The 25,115-nt window shown below is 35.3% G+C and overlaps 1 protein-coding gene across 1 annotated transcript in view; it reads left to right on the top strand.

Annotated features, from left to right (window-relative positions):
• Tenm4 (teneurin transmembrane protein 4) overlaps positions 1 to 25,115 on the top strand; it is a 2,788,855-nt gene that overhangs the window by 283,908 nt on the left and 2,479,832 nt on the right. Inside the window, exon 2 of the mRNA XM_063256396.1 lies at positions 19,397 to 19,535. The gene's annotated coding sequence lies outside the window, so the exon portion shown is untranslated. The remainder of the gene's footprint in view (positions 1 to 19,396; positions 19,536 to 25,115) is intronic.

Genomic DNA, 25,115 nt, shown 5'->3' on the forward strand with positions numbered 1-25,115 from the left:
GAATGAAGATTTTACATTACTGAATTTTATCATGTAATTCTCACAGATAAATTGCAAGATATTAAATTTGTTTTTCCTCCATAGTGCATAAAACAGATTTGAAGAAGTCCAGTGCCTTGCACGTGGGCCTCAACTAATCCATGACAGAACCCGTGATTTTAAGTGTAGTTACTCAGGACTGTAGAAGTTTCAAAGGAAGAAGGTTTTGGGTGCTAGAGTTGATACCTGTACCTTTCAAAGAGAATCTTTGAGACCTCTCAATATTAATTTTTATTTTACTTCAAGAATTTGTGATAGACACTGACAGATATAATTAGAAAATGTCTCATTTAACAGGTTTTAGGTCTAACTAGCTGAACAATGGAGCCAACCAAAGAGCACTGTGAAATATACTCCTGTAATCACATCAGTGCCCAAGTATCTAACAAAACAAGAATAGTTTAGAATGGGAGAAGAATTTTGAGCTTGGTGTCAGAGTGGCAATCTTAGGAACCATACTAACAAGCTCTATAGTTCCTACTCTCCATTTGCCTTCTTCAGTAACATCCTCAAGTTCCTTGCTACAAAATGTGAACAATTGTAGGTAGTGGCTTTTCACATCAGTAAATCAAATAATGGACACACAACATGTGACAGTGTTGGTTGATGTGATACGAGGCTCTTTTATGGACTGATGAACAATATTATGGAGTCATGGGCTACTTAACTTTTCAATGCCCTATGAATCATTTGCATTAACACAATGGAAATTGTGAAACATTTTCATCCCAATTATGCTTATCATAACATTGATCAACACATGGAATTGGTGTTTTGCTTCAGGTAATACATTGCCTAAAATACTTCAATTTTCATCAAAGTAGTTTTCCTTTTTATAATTATATACTAGAGGCCTTTCATTCAAAAAGAATTCCTTTCCTCAAGTGTGACTAAAAAAGAAACCTATGCAATATAGAAATCTTCACTTATTTATGTTATTTTTTATTTTACATACACATGTCACTTATTTTTAGAAAAAGGGAACTTTAGCTGTTTATCCAGATTCCATAGTTTAGAATAAAACCATCTCTTACTTGTTATTTTGAAAGTCACAGCATACGTTACTGGTCCCTTTCAAACAAAAATTAAAATTTGTAATTCTGGGACATCTAAGATCTCAAATTCTGTTTGCATTTCCATTACTGTTCTCTACAGTTTATGAATTATTATTAAGCAGTGAACAATATTCCATGATAAAGCATACATCACATCCAGAAGGCCAAAACTTGAGTTGCCACTTAGAGCTTTAATGAACCTTCAGAAGGTTCTTTCACCATCATCAGATCAAATCTTTCAAGGTGATAGTGAAAAATGTGACTTCCTTGGGAGATTATTGGCACATTTTGGTCATTAAAAAGGAAGCTCAATAACCAAGACAACTCTGTATAGAATATCATGTGATGAATAGTCACCAGATGGTGATTTTAACAAAAGTTCAGCAGGTAGAAAAGGAAAGTCTATTTCTGGCCTGTCTTCCAATGAAAATAAAGCACTTCCTTTTCCTTTGTGCTAAAATTCTTACCTAATCACCATGAAGCTCCTAGGTGACTGATCTCATCAGAGAACAACATGTGTCTTGGCTACTTTTCTCTCATTGTTGAGACAAAATACCTTCTGCCTAAAGTTACAGAAGGAAAGGTTTATTTCTTGCAGTTCTTAGAGGTTTTAGTCCATATTCAGCTTGTTCCAAGGCAGGGTGGCATGGCTGAGCTATCGCTATGGCTACTACAAACAGCAAGGCAGTAGCCAGCAAGAGAGAAAGACGCACCTTCTTCCCATCAATACACTGTATATTGGCCCCACTCCTGGGTGAGTGAAACCACTCACATCACCAATCACAGGGCTAGACAACAAAGCAATCACCAACCCTAGACTCAGCCATGTCCAGGATTACATGAGGGTTGAGGCTGGGCCCCAGGAGCACAAACCATAACAACATATGAGAATGAGTACTCAGTATTGATTCCTGCCATAGGCTATTTGAGAAGATAGCTATAACCAGATTGTCATTAATGAATGATATGCATTTTATAAAGACCACAAAAATCTTTTGTATTTACTGTCATGACAAATTTTTGCCATGAATTTACTAAAGAAAGTACAGAAAAGTTTGGATAAAAAGATGATTAATTTTTCAAGTCTGTTGTTCATGTGATTGCTAAGATCCTCCTGTTGATACACTTTGAGCAGTCATATAAGAGCATATATCTTTGTTCTTTATATTTATTCAGAAAACTTTTCATATTTCATTGCAACAAATATCATTTCCTTTCTATTCCTTAAGCAACCAGCCAAATCATTTGCCACTGCCTATGATTCAATATGTGTATGTGTGTGTACATGTATACATATCTTTCATTAACTTAAATATCAAGATACTGCTTGAATTTCCTGAGACAATTTTTATTCACCTCTGTCTTTCTTAACTTTCCCTAAATTGTTCTACAGTAAGGGTGCAGGATACCATGACTGTATGCTTTTCAATGGTGGCATAATATTTTACAAAACCATCTGGAAGGCTGGTCAATGTCTTGCTATTCTTCAACCAACTGGCTGGACATAATTCCCCATGAGGCCATAGATAAATTTCAGGAGTCAAGAGTTTATGTAACAAGAATACCAGCCATGAGCATCCATGCTCATTCATATAAATTATGGGTTCCCCCGTATATTAAGCCCAGTATTCTGCATTGATTTACATTTGATGATGAACTGCTGTGCTTATCCAGCTTATGTATTGGTAGATCAAATGACACTGGGGTATGCTGAAGATCTAGTTTATATGCTAATTTGGAGGCACATTATCAATATCTGGAGTATGTGAAGTTTCAATTCCAAGAGATATTGTAACTCAAAATTTTGAGAAGTTATCTGTAGAAGATTGTATAGCTTTCCTCCAAATTAAAGACATGTGTTAAGACAGTGGTTTGCCAAATGCTTCATTTTGTATTCCTGTCTTCCAAGAATACTACAAGCAAGTTACTTAGATCTGCCCAAGTAGTAATGGAATTTGTACAGCAACCAGAACCAGTTTAAAAACTTTTTACTCTTCTGATCCCCAATTAAAACTAGTATGTTTTTGTGTTACTCAGTAAATCAATCAAAGCAGAATGACATAATAAACTGTATTTTGTCTCCTAAATCCAAAAAGATTAATTGGACATCATGCCTCTTTTACAGTAGTGGTAGAGTGGAAATATATTTTTTTTCCTTTTACTTTAGAAAGCTATCTCTCATTGTAGTTCAAATCACTCAGCCGATTACATTTTTACTTAGTTAGCAGATGTTGGAATTTGGGTGTTCCTTCTCATTTTCTGGTTTATATACTGTGTGTATTTGTCTGTAATAGTAACTCCATTTTGCTTGCCAAGTTAATCAGAGTGATGTCATCAATATAACTGGAATGTGAGATGTCCTGTGAAATTAGATGATTAAGTTCCCTAAATAATGGATTATGAAGTAGGGATGATGAGTTTGTATATCCTTAATGTTGAATAAATAAATCTTGGACCATCCAGCTAAAAATAAACTGCTTCTGATGGGTTTTATTAATAAGCATAGAAGGGAAGAAACAAAATGGGGGAGCTTATAAAAATTAGTATTTACAAGTAAGGTGTCAAGAAAGCACTGATCTGCTCCAACAATGAAATTGTTGCAGGCAGTCCAGTTAGTTAGAAATATTATAGGCAGTGATTCAGTGCTAGGTCCTCAAAGATGCCAGTGCAGATACCTTACAACTGTGGTTCTAAGACATCTCTTGCGGTGGGCCAGCCCTCAAGACAAAGGATCAAAGACGTGCACCCATATCCTAAAGACTGATATTCTAATTAGTTCCCTATCACACTGAAGAAGCCTGGAGTCACTATCCCATTCCGCTAGGGGAAAAGTCACAGCTCTAAGAATGCCCACTTCCTATGTGACTTGCTTTCCCATTTATCCCCATTGTAATAAATTTTACCTGAACTATTAATCTTATTGGCTAACTATAGTTATGTCCTACCATATGCCCATCTGCCTTGTGAGTTTCCAGTTTTCCCTGCCTTGAACCCATAGTTTTACTCTATAAAAGTCCTTGGAAAAGATAACCTTCTCAGGACCCCCTTCTGTCTCTCTTCAGGCAGAAGCTTTCTTTCTCTTAATAAATATATTCTACTCTTCACCTCCATTGTTCCAAAAATTCATTGTCCGATTTTAGAGAATGGGAACTCATGAACATAAAAGGTCGGGAGTTTCATTCCCCTATATCAAAATCACGCTAGGAGAAAAGCTGAAATTGGAATATTCACAAGATAAATTCACAAGATAAGCAAATGTCATCTTCCAAGACTCTTGTTCTACATGACCCAGAAAGATGTGTCGAAAGGAGTAGGGTAGGAATTTTCAGGCCTGTGTCTTTTGCGACACTCAGGGTGACTAAGTAGTTCCCTGAATCTATTTAAAATTCCAATATTGATTTACTGTTTTCAGATAGAGGCAGTCTTCCTTCTTCCTCAAGATACTTCATTCCACAGATCAGATAACCAAGGTAGAATTTTTCCATTTGCCAGTATATCTACCCGCAATTGACATTTCAGATACAGGAGAATTTGAAACTTTAATATCATCTTTTTTCCAAGTTCTTCAAAGTGTTTTGAAGCAATCAACCCAGGTATGCAAAGAAATCTGGGAAATGTAGTTAAAGCATACCTAATCTGACACAATGCAAAATTTCCTTGTTGTTAATGTCAAAAAATATTTTATTTTCATTGCTAAACATGACTACCCTGTATTCTAATAATTTCACATACGTGACAGAACCTGAAGACTCTATTGTTTTATATAAACATCCCTAATTGTCATGGTTTATATCAGTGCCCCTCAACCTTCATGAAATTATGGATTCTACCAAATCTAGTGCTTGTGATTGGTTCATAGTTTAGGGCTCTGATTTTTGGTTTGAGTGCTATGACGGCCAAAAGGTGAGGCCAGCATACAGTGTAATGGTGGGGAGAAGGTGTATCTCTCTCTCTTGACTGTTTAGGCCTTGCTGTTTGTTACCAGCCATGAATGGTGACCCACCATGCCACCCTGCTGTGCCATAGGTAAATTCCCAGGGGTGAGAAGATGGCTTCAAGGGTAAATTCCTAGGGGTGGGGGAGATAGGAACTTCCTAGTTCCTGTTAAGGATTTCCTGGCTACAGAGTTCTGTCTGGGCCAGGAGTATGGACTGAGTATGTCGGAGTATGGACTGAAACCTCCAAGAACTGTAAGAAATACTCTCCTTCCCTAACTTTGGGTGTCAACAATAAGAAAAAAAGTAACTGAGACAGAATTTAATACCAGAGAAAGGGAGTCATTCTTGTGACAATACCTGACCCTGTGATTTGAGAGCTTTTGGAAGTAGCTTATGAGCAGAGTCTGGAAAGGTTCAGAGATGTTACCTGAATGCTTAGAGCTAAAACAGCTTAGGCTGCTCTGTAAAGGAGATTCTGATCAGAGGTGAGGAGACCAGAAGGCAGATAAAAAGCTGGCTGGTAAAGACCAGGCTCTAGAGGTTTCTCCTGGGAAGAAAGATTACATTGGTTGTTGGACCCCACATAATGTGTGTTATAGCTTGGCAAAAAGTTTTTTCTGCATTTTGCTTATGTCCAGAGACTTTGCCTGAGACTGAGATTAAGGCCAATCCATTAATTAATCTGACAAAAGAAATTTCAAGGCAGTCAAAGATTGAGGGTGTGGTATGGCTGTAGTTGGAGGTCTTTAGCCAGATTTAGTTGCAAATGAAGAGCAAAGAGTCCTGCAGGATGATTTAAAATGCTGTGAAGCTGGCCTGAAGGAAAATTCCAGTAGAGCTGTGGATTGTAATGACAGAGCCAAAATCTCCATTGCTGGGAAGAAGCAAAGAAATAAAAAGACTGCCTGAGGCCTCCCTGGGAAGATGTGGCTCTCCACCTTTTGCAACCTCAAACCAGCAAAAGTGAAAAAAAATTTGCTTGGAGGAGAAACCTGCAGAATGCCACCTTCCAGAATGACAAGAAAGTGGCAAGGCCACAGGAGGTCCCAAAATGGCAACCACCACACCAGATTCCAGAATGGCTGCAGCATAGAGCGAAAAGTCTGGCTACTGCTCCAGCTGGCATAAAACTTTGGTGGCATCCATGTGGCATTAGGTGCAAGAATAATGCACAAATTCTGAGGGTAAAACAGCTTCCATTCTGATTGCAAAAAGCCTGGGAGGTCAAGCAGTGTGCCCCTGAAAGGGCAATATGTAAAGATGTAAGGGTGAAGCCAAGGTGCAGTAGAGACACCAGAAGTTTGGAAAAGCCAAGAACATGGATCATCCAAGGAAAGCTGCAAAGACCAAGCAGAATGGGCTTAAGAGAGAAGCTGCAGAAGCTGAAATCCCTGTAAGTGCCATGGGGCCGGAATCACACGAGCCTTTAGGAACTTGCAACCAGATGGCTTCAGATGCTGAGTGTGGAATTCTAGGACTTAATGTTCGCCCTGCTGGATGTTGGACTTTGTTTGCAATGCTCTGTATTCCCCTGTTAGTAACTTTTGGAATGGTAATGTTTATCTTGTTGATAGAACTGGGGGGGGGGGGACAAGAACGGCTGAAAAGATAAGAAGTATGAAATATAAATGACCTTTATTTTGAGAATGCAGGGAGAGACCCCACCCCCATCCCCCAGGGCGTGGCATCTCCACCCCGGGGTCGGTGATCTCTCCATGGAACATGGAGTGAGGCACATAAGTAGCCTCGGTTTGGGGTGGAACCTAAGGGGGGCATTAGGGATGCACAGGTAGCCCATTGGTCCTAAGTTTGGCACCATAGTTAAATTCCCAGGGGTGGGAAGATGGCATTACAGGTAAATTCCTAGGGGCAGGGGAGATAGGAGCTTCCTGGTTCGGGTTGAGGCTTTCCTGGCTACAGAGTCCTGTCTGGGCCAAAACCCTTTCATATGTGCCTTTGCATTTTGGAAATATTTGACCTTGTTTCCTATGTATAGGGGATACTGTTAAGAGTTTGCTATAGATTTCAAAGGAGATTTGGAACTTGGAACTTTTCAGCAATGCTGGACCTTTTAGGACTTTGACAACTCTTGGATATGGACTAAATGTCTTTTGTATAAAGTATGTACATGAGTCCTTGGGGACTAGAGGTGGAATGTCATGGCTTATGTCAGTGGCCCCTAAACCTCATAAAATTATGGTCTTTACCAAATCTTGCATTTTTAATTGGCTCATTGTCTAGGGATCAGATTTTTGGTGTCAGTGCTACAACCACCTCAGGGTGAAGCCAGCATACAGTGTAATGGCAGGAAGAAGGTGTGTCTCTCTCTCTTACCTGTTTAGGCCTTGCTCTTTGTGACCAGCCATGAATGGTGGCCCACTATGTTACCCAGCTGCTTGTAGCCAGCTGAGTATGGACTGAAACCTCCAAGAACTGTAAGAAATAAACCTCTCCTTCCTTAACTTTGGATGTCAGGTATTTTGTGTCAACAATGAGTAAAAAGATACTAAGACACTAATGATCCTCATACCAGAAGCACAGAAAGTAAACTTCTTGAGATAGTAGAGATACCCATTAATATAATTTTAGTACTTAGCTTTTGGGCTAGATACACAGACATTCTAAACAATGAGTAAGAAAATAAATAAATATAATAAATACAAATGTTAACCATTTTCAATATTTAGATTTTTTCTTTTTGTCAGTTATGTCCTTAACAATTTCTCTATACAAGATACTTTACTGTGTTAGGCAATGACTAGTTTTATTAAAAAGCCAAGTTAAATTAAGTGAGTTTTTATAACAAAGTGTCTATGATATGTAAAGCCCATAATTGGTAGTAGAAGTTTCAGTGATTCCTGTTCAGCATCATAATTCCATGCGCACATTCATCAAGAGTGAAGGATTTTTAATGAGCTTAGAGGCATCCAGTGGTTTCACTGGGAAGACCTGGGTATGCAAGCAACTCCTCCTACTTACTGTCTGCTGACCTAAGTTAATAACTTTTGAATTTTCCTTTCATTATTGATATTCAAATGAGGTTATTTTATATATTGAACTCCATTTGCTTTTGTGATAACAGTACATAAAAATTATAAGAGAACACTTGCAGCAATTATGGCGTCTCCTTGGAATGAAAAAAAAATTACTTACCCATTCATTATTGCAATGTTGTTATTTCAAATACATGACTGAAAGAGTAAACAATGGCTTAAAGATATTGTTTTTGTAGTCCTTATTCTTTTAATTTGTCTTACATCTCATAGAATAGCATGAAATATATATGGATATTCAAGTCAGAGAAAAATATAAATTTCATCCCTTTCAGTAATCACTGTATATTATTTAATTACCTTGTTATAAACTTAATTAGTTTGAGGTAATTATGTGGCATGTGTAAGATTATTTGAAGATTAAGTGAATTAGGACACAAATTGTCTATTAATTTTGTGGAACATAGAGTACTGTTATATTTTCCTATTTTAAATTTGTTACACTTATGAATGCTAGCAAGCTGGCAATTTCATATTTCTCTTAAAATAGAAGTCACAAATTCAGGCATTTATTTCTTACCCACGGAGAAATATGGGAACAATTAATAATAGATAGATATAGCTCTATTACTGAAAACTAATGCCTCCAAAGCTTTCAGATACACCAAGCGTGATTTCCACATTTTCAAAAGACTTTATTTTTACTGGTTCTATTAAAGATATGAGGGCTAATTATGAAGCCAACATATATACAATTTGGCAATCAAACAAAAGCTTTATTTATGCCAGTTAATGGGTGTGCATGGAAGTTGGGCTGGGAGGCCCAATGAAATGTACATTCAGTGAAAACCAACTATATGCCTGATTCTGTAATTAATTTGGATGCTTCAAAGATATATAAGATAATTTCCCCTTAGATAGGGTTCTAGAGACAGCTCTCTAATTTATAAATCCATACATGCAAAACTGTATAAAAAGTCCTAAGAACCAGCTGTGCATACTGTAAGACTGGTGCAGTTGATCATTTGTATGCTAACCGAATACTGTGGTTACAGCACTAAGAAATTAAAGTATGATGAGCATCTGCTATTTCCCCTCAATGTTATGATATTTTCAGAATTAAAGATTTATCCAAAATGTTTATAATTCAAATTCAGAAGAAAACGTACTCTAAGAAAGGCTCAGATGAAGAATCTTAAGGGAAAGCAGGGGTATTTCTTTTTTAGAGTGTTGGGATTGTTTTCCTTAAGGGGGCTGAGGAATGATTTAAAGGAAGAATAATATTTGAACTAACTATGGACTGATGGGAGAATTTTTGGCAGGTGGGAAAACAGATGACATGCAGGTGAACAGAGTGAGCAGAACACATGTTAGATTGGAAAGAGGCTGAAATTCCTGGTGCACTTATTAAGTTGAAGTATATGATATTGCCATTTTGGCAGTAATAAAGAACTTAATTTGGGCAATTCATAAAATACAACCTAATATAAAAATAATGAGTTTCTTTGGTTCACTACAAAGGTGTATAACAAGAAGTGTGATAACATTATAATTTTTAAGGTTTCCTTTGACACTTCCATGTGTGATCAGAAAAGATAGTTGAGTACAAAAAACATGGGCATCAGTATCATCATCAGTATCAGAAAAACAGATTTGATGTCTGATCTTATCGTTTAGCTGGGAAGAATCATTTAAACCTTGTAACTTCAATTCACTTAATTAGAAAACGGGAATCAGAATATTAATTTCAGAGTTTGTGAAGATTAAAATAATCACATATGGATTTCTAACAGTAAAATAGATCTTCAGAAAATGTTACAGCATTGGAACAGAAGTTCTGATACTAATCAGAGAAATTTTTGACAGGAAAATCAAATGAACCCCCAGGACATCTATAACATCCTTCTTGGCCAATTCCTTTTCTTCTCATCCCCAGCCCTAATGGCAGGCATTCCTAAAAGTAGGCACTCTATCCACAGCTGTTTAGGGATTTCCAGTGCCAGGGAGCCTGGCTTCTCACATATGTTTGAAATGCTTCCTTTCTACTTAGCCTTCTTGCTAGAAAATTAACAAGTGCAACTTTCTCCTTTAAGTTGCCAAGCATTTTGCACTGGGAACTGATTGGTATGGAGTGTACATGGACAATGTTTGTTTATTTCTTTGGCAAGGTTCTTATTTATGCAATTGTTAGAAATACATATATTAACAATTCATTCCTGTTATAATTGTAGAAATAAACTAATGAAAGTAAACAGGAACTACTTGTGATTTGCATATTTTTTTCCAATTGTATAATTGTGTACATGGGATTAGTATTTGAGGAAAGAGGCAGATGCCTGTACTTTCATTGCAAAATAAACTAGAAAGTTTAACTTCCTTTTAGTATTCAGTTAGTGATTCCTTATACATACACATTGGTTTGTGACTTCAGGCAGTTGAGTTTCAAATTTTCTTATTCTATTCCCCTCCATCTAAATGACCTACAATATAATATAGTCAAGTCTACGCACCAGTAATATGATGCTGGCATTACTAGGAACAACATTGACTAGGCACCTGTTCACACCACTTTGCCTGTATTAATTCATTTATTCTTCACTGCAGCAAGATCAGAGAGTCACAATTAGGAAAGCATTGCCATGCTACTAATTTAGGCCAACATATCTGCAAACAAAAACAAAAACTAGTGAGCACTAGTGTGTCAGACAACAAAATGGCAAGCACTGTTTTAGGGGTGTTTGTCACAAGGAGAGAAATTACAAGAAAATCTACTGACTGAAGATGCACAGTAGGAAAGAAGAGTATTTCCAAGTGTTTCTAGGCCACAAAACTAGCTCCATTAATAAGATGTGTGGTATGAAAATTCCAATTTCTCACTAATAGGGGGAGCATCACACTGTTCCATGGTTACTGGACTTTTGTGAACTAGCATAGCAAGAGGCTGCTCCACTCCAGGATAATGGAAAATGCAAAAAGGAAAGAAAAATCATACCTCAAATAAAAGCTAAGGCAATTCATACATAGTCTACAAAGAACCTATCTCCTATAGTTTAAATTTTTTTGAGTGTTTAATTACAAAAAAGTGGCTCTTGTGATTAGCTATCAAGGAAGACACGAGACAGAATCATTTTCCTGTTATACCTAAAGACTGTTTCATTAAATAATTTAATCTAACTCTAAGAAGGAAATAGATAAAATCAGAATGCCTTACAAAAGGAAGCTTTTTTTATGGAGGAGAAAATGAAGCAGTCACTGAGACTTTTATTATCTCAATGCAGTGCCCTAACTTACCTTTAAAATACTTAAAAATAGTCAGGAAATTGTCTTAGCCACTTTCCTCTGTGTTGCACATTATCCAACAAGTTACAGGGTTAGAAATCTGTGTTGATTCATGGCTTTTAGTGGAATCAGTCCATAGTAGGTGGTTGCAATGCAGACACTATGTGATAAAAGGGCCAGGCAGAAGACTGAGGCTCAAGCCATAGGGCCAGCAAACAGAGATTGAAAAGAGGAAGCTTGGAAGGAGACTCATCCTTCAGGTTCAGACCCCCCTGGCTTTTGAATTAGGTCCCACTTCTTAACAGAATATTCAGCCATTGAACTTATCAATGAACTCATCTATGAATGATAAAGAGCCCCTGGGATCCAACCTCTATCCAAAAGCCTGTCCTTTGGAGGCACAGAGTTTTGTTGGGATCTCCTTATACACCTGATTTCTCTTCAAAGCAAACCTCAAAAGTGATGAGATAAACTGAATTTTCCAGAACTGACTCTTGCTCTTAAATTTTAATATTAACTGACTTTCTAACACTAGAGATTCAAAAGTACAATAGCTTTTTCTAGCATATATATCTTTTTATTCGCTTTAATGTAAAAATTATAAAGGATCTATGATGTATTTTCACTTACATTATTTACCTTGCTGTAGAAATCCATAAAGATCAGTTATGTTAGAAAGGAGAAACTTAGAAATTCTTAGTTACAGGAGGTGTCAATGATTTTAAGTAAATGCAGTTTACAATTTTACTGTACTTTTTAGAGAAGTGATAAATCTGGGACGTAAAATTATTAGTTGTTTCCATACTTTGGCTTCTTGTAACCGATTGAGGGAAAGATTTGTTATAGTCCTTGTAGTAACTGTGGAGCCTAAATACAAAAGAAAATCCAAATACATATGCAGCATTCTATAATCTCTTTAGTGTGTCATGACTAGCTCTAGAAAATAAGTATTTAAAAAGCACAAATTTTTGTTAATCTCAGTTGATGCTAAGGTCATTTTCCACCCAAGAATATTAAAAAATAGTTTTCTCACTTTTTCCAATTTTGTTTTTAACAAGAGTTTAAACTTTATTTACATGGAGTTTAAAACAAAGCCCCAAAGCAATAGTCATTCAGACTTTTTAAAATCATGAATATCTTCAAAATGAGGACGTATCATAGCTAAATAATGTTCTGTACTTTTTAAAATCATAAAACTGATAATGCTTCTTATAACTGATGCATTTTCCTTTTTGAGATAAAAATAACACACTATTACATGTGAATAAAACCTAGAAAATTGCATTATACTCTTAGGAAGATGTTTTAACCCAAATTAAAAAAAAAAAAAAAAAAAAAAAAAAAAAAAAAAAAACTTTTTTAAAAATAAAAATTTAGCCTGGCGTGGTGGCTCACACCTATAATCCCAGAATTCAGGAGGCTGAGGTGGGAGGATCCTTGCAAGTTCTAGACCAGCCTGGGCTACAAAGGGTGCACAAGGCAAGCCTGAACTGCATAGCAAGACCCTGGTCTCAAAAAAGACAATAAATAAATAAATAAATAAATAAATAAATAAATAAATAAAATTTTATTAAAAATAAGAAAAATCCGGGGGCCCAGGATCCGGCTTCCTGTGGGTCGCATAACTCCAGTGGAGGTGTGGCACTCTCTTCTTCACCTGGGGGCCAGGCTCCCTGTTGGTCCAGTAAGACCAGCAGAGGCAGGGAACCCCGCCCTAGGCCAGCAAACTGTTTTCTTTGCTTGGGGCCCAGGATCCAGCTTCCTGTGGGTCCAGTAAGTCCAGTGGAGGCCTGGAACTCTCTTCTTCGCCTAGGGGCCAGGATCTGGCTTCCTGTGGAAATCAGTTAGTAAAGAGGAAGCAGGGAATTCTGTCCCAGCCTAGCTGACCTCTATATCTCATTTGGAACAAAACTTGAAGCTCAAAATTATAGGAAAATGACAAAACGAAAGACCAAAATGCAGTCTCAAACATCCAGCCCATCCCAAGAAAGCCTAGGAGCCATGTGCATAGAAGAAAATATATGCCACATTCCTGAAATACTTGAAATAATAGAAATTGAAATAAAGAAGCTACTCTGGGAAGCCTTAAAGGAAATCTAACTAGAAATAATCTCTCAGGTAAAAGAAGGAATGATAAAAGAAATGAAGGAGATGCTGAACGAATCTAAAGAAGACACAGTTAAAAAACTTGAGGAGATAAACAAAAAGATAGAATCCCTGGATGAACAATATAAGAAACAAACAGAATATATAAAGCAGATGCAAAGAGATATACAGGAAATCAAAAACTCCATTGAAAGTTGTAAAAACTGCCTCAATGAACGTGAAGAAAGAATTTCAGACCTTGAAGACAAGATTGCGGCCAGTGAACAGGAAAGGAAAGCTCTTTAAAAATAACAAGAAATCAGGAAATAACAACACCTGCAAGATGATGCAAAAAGCAAGAACATAAGGTTAATAGGGACAAATGAAAAAGAAGGGAACAACATAAAGGATGTCAAGAGGATATTTAGAGAAGTAATAGCTGAAAATTTCCCAAACGTGAGATTGGAAACTGATATCAAGATCAGTGAAGCATATAGAATTCCAAAGAGCCATAACCAAAATAAAACTATACCCAGACACATAGTAATGGCCATCGCAGAAATTGAACAAAAGAATAGAATATTAAAAGCTATAAGAGAGAAAAGGCAGATCACCTATAAAGAAAAAATGATCAGAATTACAGCAGACTTCTCAGCACAAACAATAAAGTCAAGAAGAGCATGGAGCAAAGTATTTCAGATCCTAAAGGAAAATGATTTCCAACCTAGGCTGATATATACTGCAAAACTGTCCTTCAAAATGGATGAAGAAATCAGATACTTCCATGACAAAGAACAGCTGAAAAACTACATGATCACCAAGCCAACCATGCAAAGAATACTGAAAGACAGCCTAGATGCATCTAGGAAAAAACCACTAAGTGAAGCAGACAATTAAACAGACCTGAAAGACCAAGATGCAACAGCAGAAAGATAACATGTCAACCATAAACCAATATATAACAGCTATAACCATTAATGTAAATGGTCTCAATGCACCAATGAAAAGAAACAGACTGGCAGAATGGATCAAGAAACAAAATCCAACCATATGTTGTCTACAAGAAACCCATCTAACCCAAAAGGATACCCACAAACTGAAAGTCAAAGGATGGAAAACAATACTTCATGCAACAGGAACGCAAAAAAAAGAGGGGGTGGCTATTCTGTTTGCAGATAATGTGAACTTCAAGCCAATAATGATCAGAAGAGAAAGACCCAACTGAAAAAGAGAACTATAGACCAATCTCCCTAATGAACACAGATGTAAAAATCCTCACTAAAATATTGGCAAATAGGATGCAGCAAATCATCAAGAAGATCATACACCATGACCAAGTGGGATTCATCCCAGGCTTGCAGGGATGGTTCAACATATGTAAATCAATAAATGTAATAGACCATATCAATAGAGCCAAAGGTAAGAACCACATGATCATTTCTATAGATGCAGAAAAAGTTTTTGATAAGGTCCAACACTAGTTCATGATAAGAACTTTACAGAAAATTGGAATAGATGGTCTTTACCTCAATATAATAAAGGCCATCTATGACAAACCAACAGCCAAAATCATAATAAATGGCCAAAAATTGAAGGCCTTTACTTTAAAATCAGGCACAAGACAACGATGTCCCTTATCACCACTCCTATTTGATATACTACTGGAAATACTAGCCAAAGCAATTAGATGAGAGAGAAATAAAAGCTGTAAAGCTAGGGAAAGAAGAAGTTAAGCTATCATTATTTGCAGATGACATGATACTCTATATAGAAGATCCCCACAACTCCATTGAAAGATGCTAGATATAATAAATAAATTTAGTAACGTAGCTGGCTATAAAATCAATACTCAAAAATCAATAGCATTCTTAAACACTCCCAACAAAGTCACTGAAAGAGAAATAAGAGTAGCCATACCCTTCACACTAGTAAACAACAACAACAACAAAAATGAAATATCTAGGAATTACTCTCACAAAAGAAATGAAAGAACTGTACAGGGAAAATTATATGACACTGAAAAATGAAATTGAAGATGATCTCAGAAAATGGAAAGATATCACTTGCTCATGGATAGGGAGAATAAATATTGTGAAAATGGCAATTCTCCCAAAACTTTTATACAAATTCAATGCAATCCTAATAAAAATTCCATCAACATACCACATAGAACTCGAGAAATCACTCCTAAAATTCATTTGGAGTGAGAAAAGACCTAGAATAGTAAGGACAGTTCTAAGCAGCAAAGGCAAGGCAGGAGGTATCACAATCCCTGACTTAAAATTATACTACAAATAAACTGTAGTAAAATCAACATGGTACTGGAACCAAAACAGAGCTGAAGATCAGTGGAATAGATTAGAAGATACAACCACTACTGCACACACACTCAACCACCTTATCTTTGATAAAGGGGCCAAACATGTTCACTGGGAGAACGACAGTCTCTTTAATAAATGGTGCTGGAAAAACTAGCTCTCCATATGCTGAAAACTAAAACTAGACCCATGCCTATCACCATCTACTAAAATAAAATCTAAATGGGTCAAAGATCTGAATATTAAAACAGAAACACTAAATCTATTGGAAGACAAATTGGGTAAAAACCTTGAAGTACAAGAGTAGGAGAGAATTCATGAACAGGACTCAAACTGCACGGGAAATACTTCCCAAAATCAGTAACTGGGATCACCTCTTATTAAAAAGTTTCTGCACATCAAAAGACGTCTCCAGCATGGTGAGAAGAAAACCCACAAACTTGGAAAATATCTTAGTGAACTGCCCCTCAGACAAAGGACTTTTGTGTAAAACATAAAGAATTTAAAAAAAATCAGACCCCCCAAATTCAAAGACCCAATCCAAAAATGGGCAACTGAGATGAATAAACAATTCTCGGATGAAGAAATCCAAATGGCAAATAAATATATGAAAAAATGTTCATCATCATTGGTCATTAGAGAAATGCAAATCAAAACCACAGTGAGATTTTTATCTCACTCCTGAAAGAATGGCCAAGATCAAGAAAACCAACAACAACAAGTGCTGGAGAGGCTGTGGAGAAAAAGGAACTCTCCTGCACTGTTGGTGGGAGTGTAGACTAGTGCAACCATTGTGGAGGTCAATCTGGAGATTTCTCAGAAAACTAGGACTGGAAACCCCATATGACCCAGCTATACCACTTTTAGACATATTCCCAGAAGAACTGAAAGCATCATACCACAGTGATATATGTGCATCCATGTTTATAGCAGCATAATTTGTAATAGCCATATCTTGGAAACAACCTAAGTGTCCATCGACTGAAGAATGGATAAAAAGTTGTGGTATTTTTATACAATGGAGTACTACTCAGCTATAAAGAATGACTGCATTGAGACATTTATAAACAAATGGATGCAGCTTGAGACCATACTCATAAGTGAAATAAATCAAACTCACATGTATAAATACCAAATTGTTTCCCTAGTGTAAGAAATGATAAGAATACATAGAAGTATGTGATAATCATGATTCCCAATCATATTGATTTGAAGCCATATAATGTTTTCACCCATTAACTACAATGGTTTTAATCTGGGTTGTTCGATTTTAGTATCTATGATAGCAAGAATAGCTATCATATCAAGAAAGCAACACAACATAAAAGCTAGTGCTGATTTAATATCATCTTATTTTGAAGTCCCATCAAGCTGTAGTACATCAGTTTCTACTGGTTTTAACATGTTGTATCTTACTATATTTCACTATACGCTATAGTATAAACAAAATTCTTTATAGGCAAAGAGATAATATAGAAACCATTGTTTATTTTCTATTAGCAGGTTCTAAATACCCTGTAATTCTTGCATTCTCTTGAAAGGCGTCACACTGTCTAGATATGCTTAATATTATAGCATTCAAAGTTACACTCAAATAATTTAAGGAAAGAGGCACTATGGCGACTACTATTATGTTAGATTATCTGATGGTGAAACACAATGATGCTTGAGTTGCTCAGTTCTGCCCTGTGTTGTTCTATTACAAACTTCTCTCTTATCTCAATCTCCCCCTATTTTTAAATTAATGTATTTTCTCTCATTTTTTTAATTAAGGGAAAACTAAATTAAAAAATAATGGGACATATTATAGTAACTTTTTTGTTGTCCTGTTAACCTGACTTGAACCCCAGTATTGCTCTCCCCATCTTGTTCTGTCTGATTATTATATATTCTACTTTGCTTGATAGTATCAAGTTTGAGGGTATAGGCAATCACTTTGAAGGCAGTAAGATATACTATGATGCCCAATATAGATTGACTATTATCCCTTTTTTTTTTTTTTTTTGAAGTCCTGTAAGGTCCTTAGTGTAGGTTTTATTGGTATTGTTCTGTACTGTTTTGATCAATTCTATTATACCTGATGATATAGGCAACTCAATTTAAAAATAGCAAGAGGCACAATGGTAATCACTTTTGATCACCTGGTATTCTATTTTTGCATCACGTGCTATGCCCACCCTTCTGTTCTGACTCTGTTTTGCTTAATCACATTTGGTTTTATTCTCTTCAAAAATATAATAAGAACCATGAGAGTAATAAAACCCTAAAAGTCTAAATGTTACTGCAAAAAAGAGAGGAAAGTAAGGTGGACTAAGGGATATAACCGCAGGTATGTTCAAGAGTGTAGGATGGAAAACCATATTACTGAGCTTTTGTTGGATCATTGAATGGAACTGTCTCCAATTTCACTGTATGAATGTTCACTTTATATGCTTCAATTTAATGATATGGACAACTGTTTCTGGGAAGATAATATGTAACCCATTAACTGGTGATTTGATACTGTACATTTTTTTTTCTAGAAATACGGTATTATTTGTACCCTTTTACTGCATTTTTTATGTCCTTTCTTTTTTTTTCTTCTCTTTAAATAAAAAAAAAATAAGAAAAATCCTTTTAAACAGTATTTATCATTTAGTTGTTCACCTCTTCAGGAATTACTTTTTGAGTACTTCTAAGTCAATGTCAGATAAAATATAAAAAGGCATTCTAAGTTCCTATTTTCAGAGCATCCAAATTCTTCCTGCTTTGAAGAGTGTTAGACACAAATTTACAATAGGTTGTGATAAACTAGATTCAAAAGCCAAAAAGACAAGGAAGTTAAATTTCGCCTTCGAAATTATTTATTGGTCTCATGCTTCTGAAACCCTTTAATGTAGGCTAAAATTTGGCATGCTGGGTCTATATTACTTTTTGATAACATATACCAGGAAAATGATTTAGCAATATATCTGAGTCAGTTTATGATAAATCAAAATTGCTAGTGTTTTTTAGGGAAAAGTGACATATTCTGGAATCTAAGAAACTAGTTAATTGTGTCATCTAAGTCACCCCAGTCCTTCCTATTATTTTGATAATCAATATTATGTAAGATTCACTTTGAATTTTTCAATGAATGAAAATACTGTATAGTAAGAAGATAAAATAAGTGGAATCGTAGTTAAGTGCAGCACTTAGAGGTTGTTGTGCATTTTAAGTTCATTAAGTAATGCTCACTGTTGAATTATAGTACTAGTCAGTTTGGCAAGATGGTTCATTAAGGTCCAAATTTTATTATATATTACATGCTTTATGCTTTTCACACAAACTTATTATATTGCTCAGAGAAGGTGATCTCTGAAAGCACATTAGACTAATGTTCCTGAAACTCTGGATAATGTAAGTTTTATTGGATTGCTGTAACCAAAAAAGGTCACTTAATGATTTGTTCTGATAATGATTTACTAAAAAAAAGAACCATAATTAATGACATTGCTAAATGTTTGACCTTGAAATACCTTGTCTACTTTTGAGATTTATGAACATTATATTTCCATAAAAACAGAACAGAGAATCAGACTATTTTAACAGTCTTTTTATCACCTTCTACTTAGAGTAGGTACAGTATTGATAATAATTATTAAATGTTTACTTTTTATCAAGTACCATGGTAAGCACTTTAATTATATTTTATCCTCACAAAATTACAGGAGAGTGACAACATCCTGATTTTAAAATGAAGTTGGGACGTAGAGTGATCTGCTAAGTTAACCGAAGTTATTCAGCTATTTTGTGGCAAAAATCCGGATCGGGTTTAGGTGCTCGGACACGGAACTCTCACCTCACAAGGTAAATTCATTATGATTCCTCCAGTAATCATTTATTAGTGGAGCTACTGCTGATGGGATTTGTATTGTTTAATCATTGTGACAACCTAAATCAGGATATCAAGAGGAAATTTTGAGCAGTGACATTGTGAGAAGTCATATAATTAAGATTTAGATGTCCACTCTGCCATTTCAAATCCCAGTTTACTACTTTCTGCTAAATGGCTTTGATCCAGCTGTTTAAACCTGATCTTATCCTTTTATAAATATTTATTCTAATCTGAGTCTTATCTGAAAACCTCTTTTAAGCATCTAAACTTCTGGAAAAGCTTTCAACTCATTTAGAAATTGAAGGGGATTTAATTTGTCAGCAGTTTCCCTATGTATTGTTATCAAATGATCTATTTTGAAACTTCACTTCTCATCCACTTGACTTTCTACATCTATACATACACAAAGAACATACCTGATAGGAATACATATAATCTCCTAAGCATATTAAAATTTCTCTTTATTCAACATATATCAAAAAAGTACAACTTTCTGATAGACAAAGGTACTGCATGCAACATTTTATCAGTCACATTCATTCAGAATTTTGTTTTCAAGCAAAAATGGAACATCTTGCATCATCATTATCTTACTTCAGTTTCATCAGTAGCACATGTAGCATACTTCCTTCCTGCCTGAGACATTTTCTGTCAGAAAACAGAACATGAGACGAAGATCTACTTGCAGCTAAAAGTTGTGAGGTTTATTGGTGGGGTGGCAGTGAGTTAAAAGGGAGGGTTATTGAAGAAATAATAGCTTAAAAGAATAAAGTAAGTAGGACTGGGTAAAGAAAGAAATTTCTACAGATGTTACAACTATAAATGTCAGATTAGAGTTGATCTGACCTTAGAGATCTGACTGAATCGGGGCAGTAACCTGTGGGCTACGTAACACTTCATCAGCAAACATAAGATCCAGGTTTTCCCGCCCCATCTCCACAAACATGAAGAGGGAGCATGACCTTTCTTGAGTACTGTACCTCTTTTCAGCCAAGGAATGATTCCCAAGGAAGAGTGTGAGTTTCATCCTCAGCAGCAGCCATGTGTAGCCAATGCAGAATGATAGCTCTTTTGGTCAGTAGGAAAGCTCTAGACAGACCACTACACTTGCTTTCTAGTACAGCTCAGGCAATTAGGTATCCCAAATGTTTGCTGATCTTCACTAACCTTTCCAGTTGGCCTTTCACTTTGTCTCTTGCTAAACTCTCATTTGCTCTCTATCAATTTATTCATCTTTTATTATTTTGATTGGGCCTTCCCTGAGCCACATAACTCACTGCCATGTGCAAAAATTTTTTTATCATTTTTTATCATTTTATGAAAACCATCATCTAAATTTTGTTTTATGTTTTTCACTTCTTACTGCTTAATGCTGTGATTTTCTATTCACTATTTTACAACTTAGACTGATGGACCTCAGGCATACCAAAGTCTGTCAATAAAGACTTCTCCCGTGACTAGCTAATAGTTATCTAAGATGACAAACATGTCAACATTCTGTAGTACAGACCAATAGGAATACAAAATAAAAGCTGGTAATATAAATTACTTAATTTTATCATGAAGTATATATTTGGATGTATACAATCAGAAACCAAATCTCGATTAAATAATCTTTTATTTTATTTGGCCTGAATCTTATAGCCTTGTACATATTCTATAATGGGAAGAAAATTGTTCCCAATCCTGGGAAGAAATCATTCTTAAAGTAAGTAGGCTAAATTGTAAAGGAAATTTGTTGGCCAGTACATTCAACTATGAAGTGAAAGAGCTGCATCTCTGACTCACATGTCGCCTTTAAAAGTCCTCTTTCATTTTACTGGATTAGTATTCTCACTTATTTTTAGGCTTAATTATTAACTTACATTCATGTTCAAGGTATCCGGACCTCTAAATTGTTTATTCTTTTAATTTGTACCTGAACTTCAGACAAGAAAAAAAATGTTAAACTCCTTTTGAGTTTTAGATCTTTTTCAAGGACACGTTGTAAAGAGAATTGATATTAATTGTTGCTGTCTGTTAAAGGACAGAATAGAAAGTGTTTCCTAGGTATAATCCCATTACTAAGTACTGTTTATAACAAGCAAACATTATCATGTGAATAACCACAAAAAACAAAATTAATTTTTAAAGCTGTGTTCTAAAAGTAATCTATTTATCTACCTTATGAAAATAATTCAATTTTTAAGAATGATATAATTATATGTATCTTATTTTAAGCACCCTAAATGTTAAAAAAGGAAATCTATTGTGATTGATACTACTGATACACTACAGGTCATTTATTCATTCCCATTATAGACTTAGGCTTGAATAATAGAAAAATATATTGACTCACTTTATCAGTGAGATATTCATAAAATTTGTGCTGTATATTTGTAAAGTATTATCCCATAAAGATATAGAGGTAAAAAGACACAACTCTCTTTCTCAAAAAACTCAAAGTCCAGAAAAGGAAAAATAGCAGTTAAATATAGTATGTATCATTTAGTGAAATGAGTCAAGTATAAGGAAAAAGTATTGAGGGATAAATTCATTAGAAATATGAGGAAGAGTCTTGTGTTCCATGATGTTTCCTGTATATTGATATGTGAGGATGAATTTAAAAAATTAAAAAGATAAAGTAAATTGATAAGGTAGGCAAAGATCAGCCAAACTGAATGGATTAGCACAAGTGTAACACCCTAGGATATGTTCTACAACCTACTAGTAGTTTAGGGTAGGACTCAAGGAGTAAAAAAGGTATACTGAGAGCCTGCGTATTATTGTAAGGAGTTGCAACTTGCATGGAAATGGAGAGTAATTAACTGCTCTTATTTGGAAAAGAAATTTTTAAGATTTGTGTGAAAATCAAATCTCCTCATTCTATTTCCTTCCAACCAATTAATGTAGGAAGTTCAGTTCTGCTATGTAATAACTTTTTACATAGTTTCTTTTCCTAAATTGCTTAACAACAGTCTAACCAGGTCATTGGTGTGTGTGTGAGTGTGTGTGTGTGTGTGTGTGTGTGTGTGTGTGTGTGTGTGTATGTGTGTGTGTGTCTGTAAATTAGTATAACATTTTTGCCTAAAAGGTTTCTATTCTGGTCTCATGAAGGCCCTTCATGTGACCTTCATATACTGAGTGAGTGTACAGATCTCTTAATCAGTTTGCTGTATCATAAGCTTTTTGAGGAAAGCATTAGTATCTGACTCATTTTTCATTCCTGAAACTACAATATTGCTTTGAATGTGGAGTTTAATAAATACTTGAATGTGTGAATGCTAAGAAAACAGAAAATACATTAAGAATCATAGAAAGCTAGTTTTGGTGATTTGTTTTTATCCATAGAATCTGTTTTGTACTCCTCAGAAAGCTCTGTCCCTTCTGTTAGCACAGCATTTGTTTTTGTCACATGGTTTATCAATGCTGCTAATGAGCTGCTAATTAGCTGTCAATTCTTTTGCAATTTAGAAGGAAAAGGCAAAGAAGACTGTTCACAGGAACATGCCTCAGTGATCTTGCCTATTTGTTTTGTATGTCCATGATCCTATAGTACAGAAACATTATACATAAAGTTATCACAGGCTCAGGGAGCATGGCTGTGACTAGATCATTCAGAATCACTAATGCAGTTTTACAGTAGAAGTGTTCTTTCTCTGTTAAAAGACAGGGTTTAAGTAAAGAAAGTCGCAAGATACTACAGCATCACTTTATAGGAGAAAAATCCACATATCCACACATAAACATTAGGACTCCCAGTCATTGATTGGAAAATAGTTTTACCATTTAGTTTTGCTATTTAGTAATTGTGTGACTGTGAGCTTGGTATATTTACTTTATGCTTCTGATTTATTTGTAAAATAATATGAAAGATTTCCTATTATAATGAGGCAATTTGTGATTTTCTAATGAAGTACTGAATCCCATGCTTATTTTAAAACACAAACATGATTTAGGTTTTTCTTGTGGTGATTCCTTTAAAGTTTCTCCACCTGAATATCTCCAGAGTTTATCCAGGGTTTATGCATATTTTATGTTTGAAATAATTGCATGATCCTAAATTGTAAAAAATTCCTAAATTATGGATATTTTATATTTAAAATAATGTTATGACACTGTTATAAAAATTCTTCAATGTAGGACTTTAAATGCATGCTTCTCCTGATTTACTGAGGTATTCACTGTAAGTACATTTTAAATATTTCAGCAAGAGTGTAATTTAGTCAGATCTTCCCTTTTCCTAGTTTGCTTGGTAGATGTAATTTGCTTAAAGATAGATAATTATTTAGGGTGCCCAAGGCCATAATTATTACAAAATGTTCTATATTTTCCCACACTTTACCACCTCTTTTCATTTAGACTGGAGAATTTGACTCTTTGGAATGATAAACTACAGACTGAAAAGTTAGGTGTTCCTTTTGCCTGAGGCAGTGAAGCACCAAAGTGAAGTTTCTAGTTTCCCCCTTGCCCTACCTGTGTGGTGCATGAGGCTGACAGCTCCGGATGGTGAAACTACAGGGTTGTAAAAACCTGGTGCCCTTGGCTAGAGCTTCTGTTCTAATGCTCCCAATTCCTGCTGATCTTCAGTGAACACGCACTGTGAATGAGCAAGTTGATTTTACTAAGCTACTGTAAGTGAGGTCTTAATTTATTATTGCACCAAAAAGTAGTCTGTTTGAGTTCTATCTTCCTAAAAGATATCTTCTTAGGAAATAGGTGTTCCTCTACCTTTTTTGTTTTGCTTGAGACAGTGTTTCAGTATGTAGTTAAGACTACCTTGAACTTACTGTGTAGCCTGGCTAGTCTCAAACTCAAGGTGATTCTCCCTGTGTCAGCCTACCAAGTACTAGGATTTCAGGCATGTACCATCGTGCCTGACTCCCTACCATTTCTGACAAATATATTGGGACTAATAATTACTTATAAAATATTTATCAAACTCTAAATATCCTGGAAAAAATACATGAAACAATGAACAAACCCATGTGAAAAATAAGGCTTAATATTATCATTAGAAAAGAGTGTGAAGGTGGTTTACTTTTTCTTGCTTGCATTTTTATTTTTATCCAGAGACATTTAGAATTTCCTACAATATTTCCTGCATTTGGCTCATGGTAATACTATAACCATTTTGGATATTTCTTAAAGTATTTGGGAATCCCAATTCCCATTCTAAATCTAAATAATTAAAATCTCTGGGGAAGACAGTAGAAAATACACTTCTTAGAAAGTATCTCAAGCTGATCTTACAGTCCGCAAAGCTTAGAAGTCATTTTATTGTGGGTTGGAGAGAGAGATGGAGTTTGAGAAGTGATTCGCTAACATGAAAGCACTTTATGCAAATAGCTTACAAAGACAGTGCTAATTATGGAATAAAAAAATTACATACTCACCAATCAGTAAGTACTTGAAATCCTCTGTGCGAAAAATACTTGAATACAATAAAAGCATGTTAATTAATGTTTAAAAGCTTAAAATAGAGTTCACATACATTCCATCATTTCAGGATATTTCTTTGTGATTAAATAATACTGTGGTGATTTGTCTATGGATCAGGAAATCTAGGTTCT

The sequence above is a fragment of the Cavia porcellus genome, unplaced genomic scaffold, assembly GCF_034190915.1.
Source record: "Cavia porcellus strain 051 isolate PalLab524CR breed Dunkin Hartley unplaced genomic scaffold, mCavPor4.1 scaffold_9, whole genome shotgun sequence".
In the NCBI taxonomy this organism is placed as follows: Eukaryota; Metazoa; Chordata; class Mammalia; order Rodentia; family Caviidae; genus Cavia; species Cavia porcellus.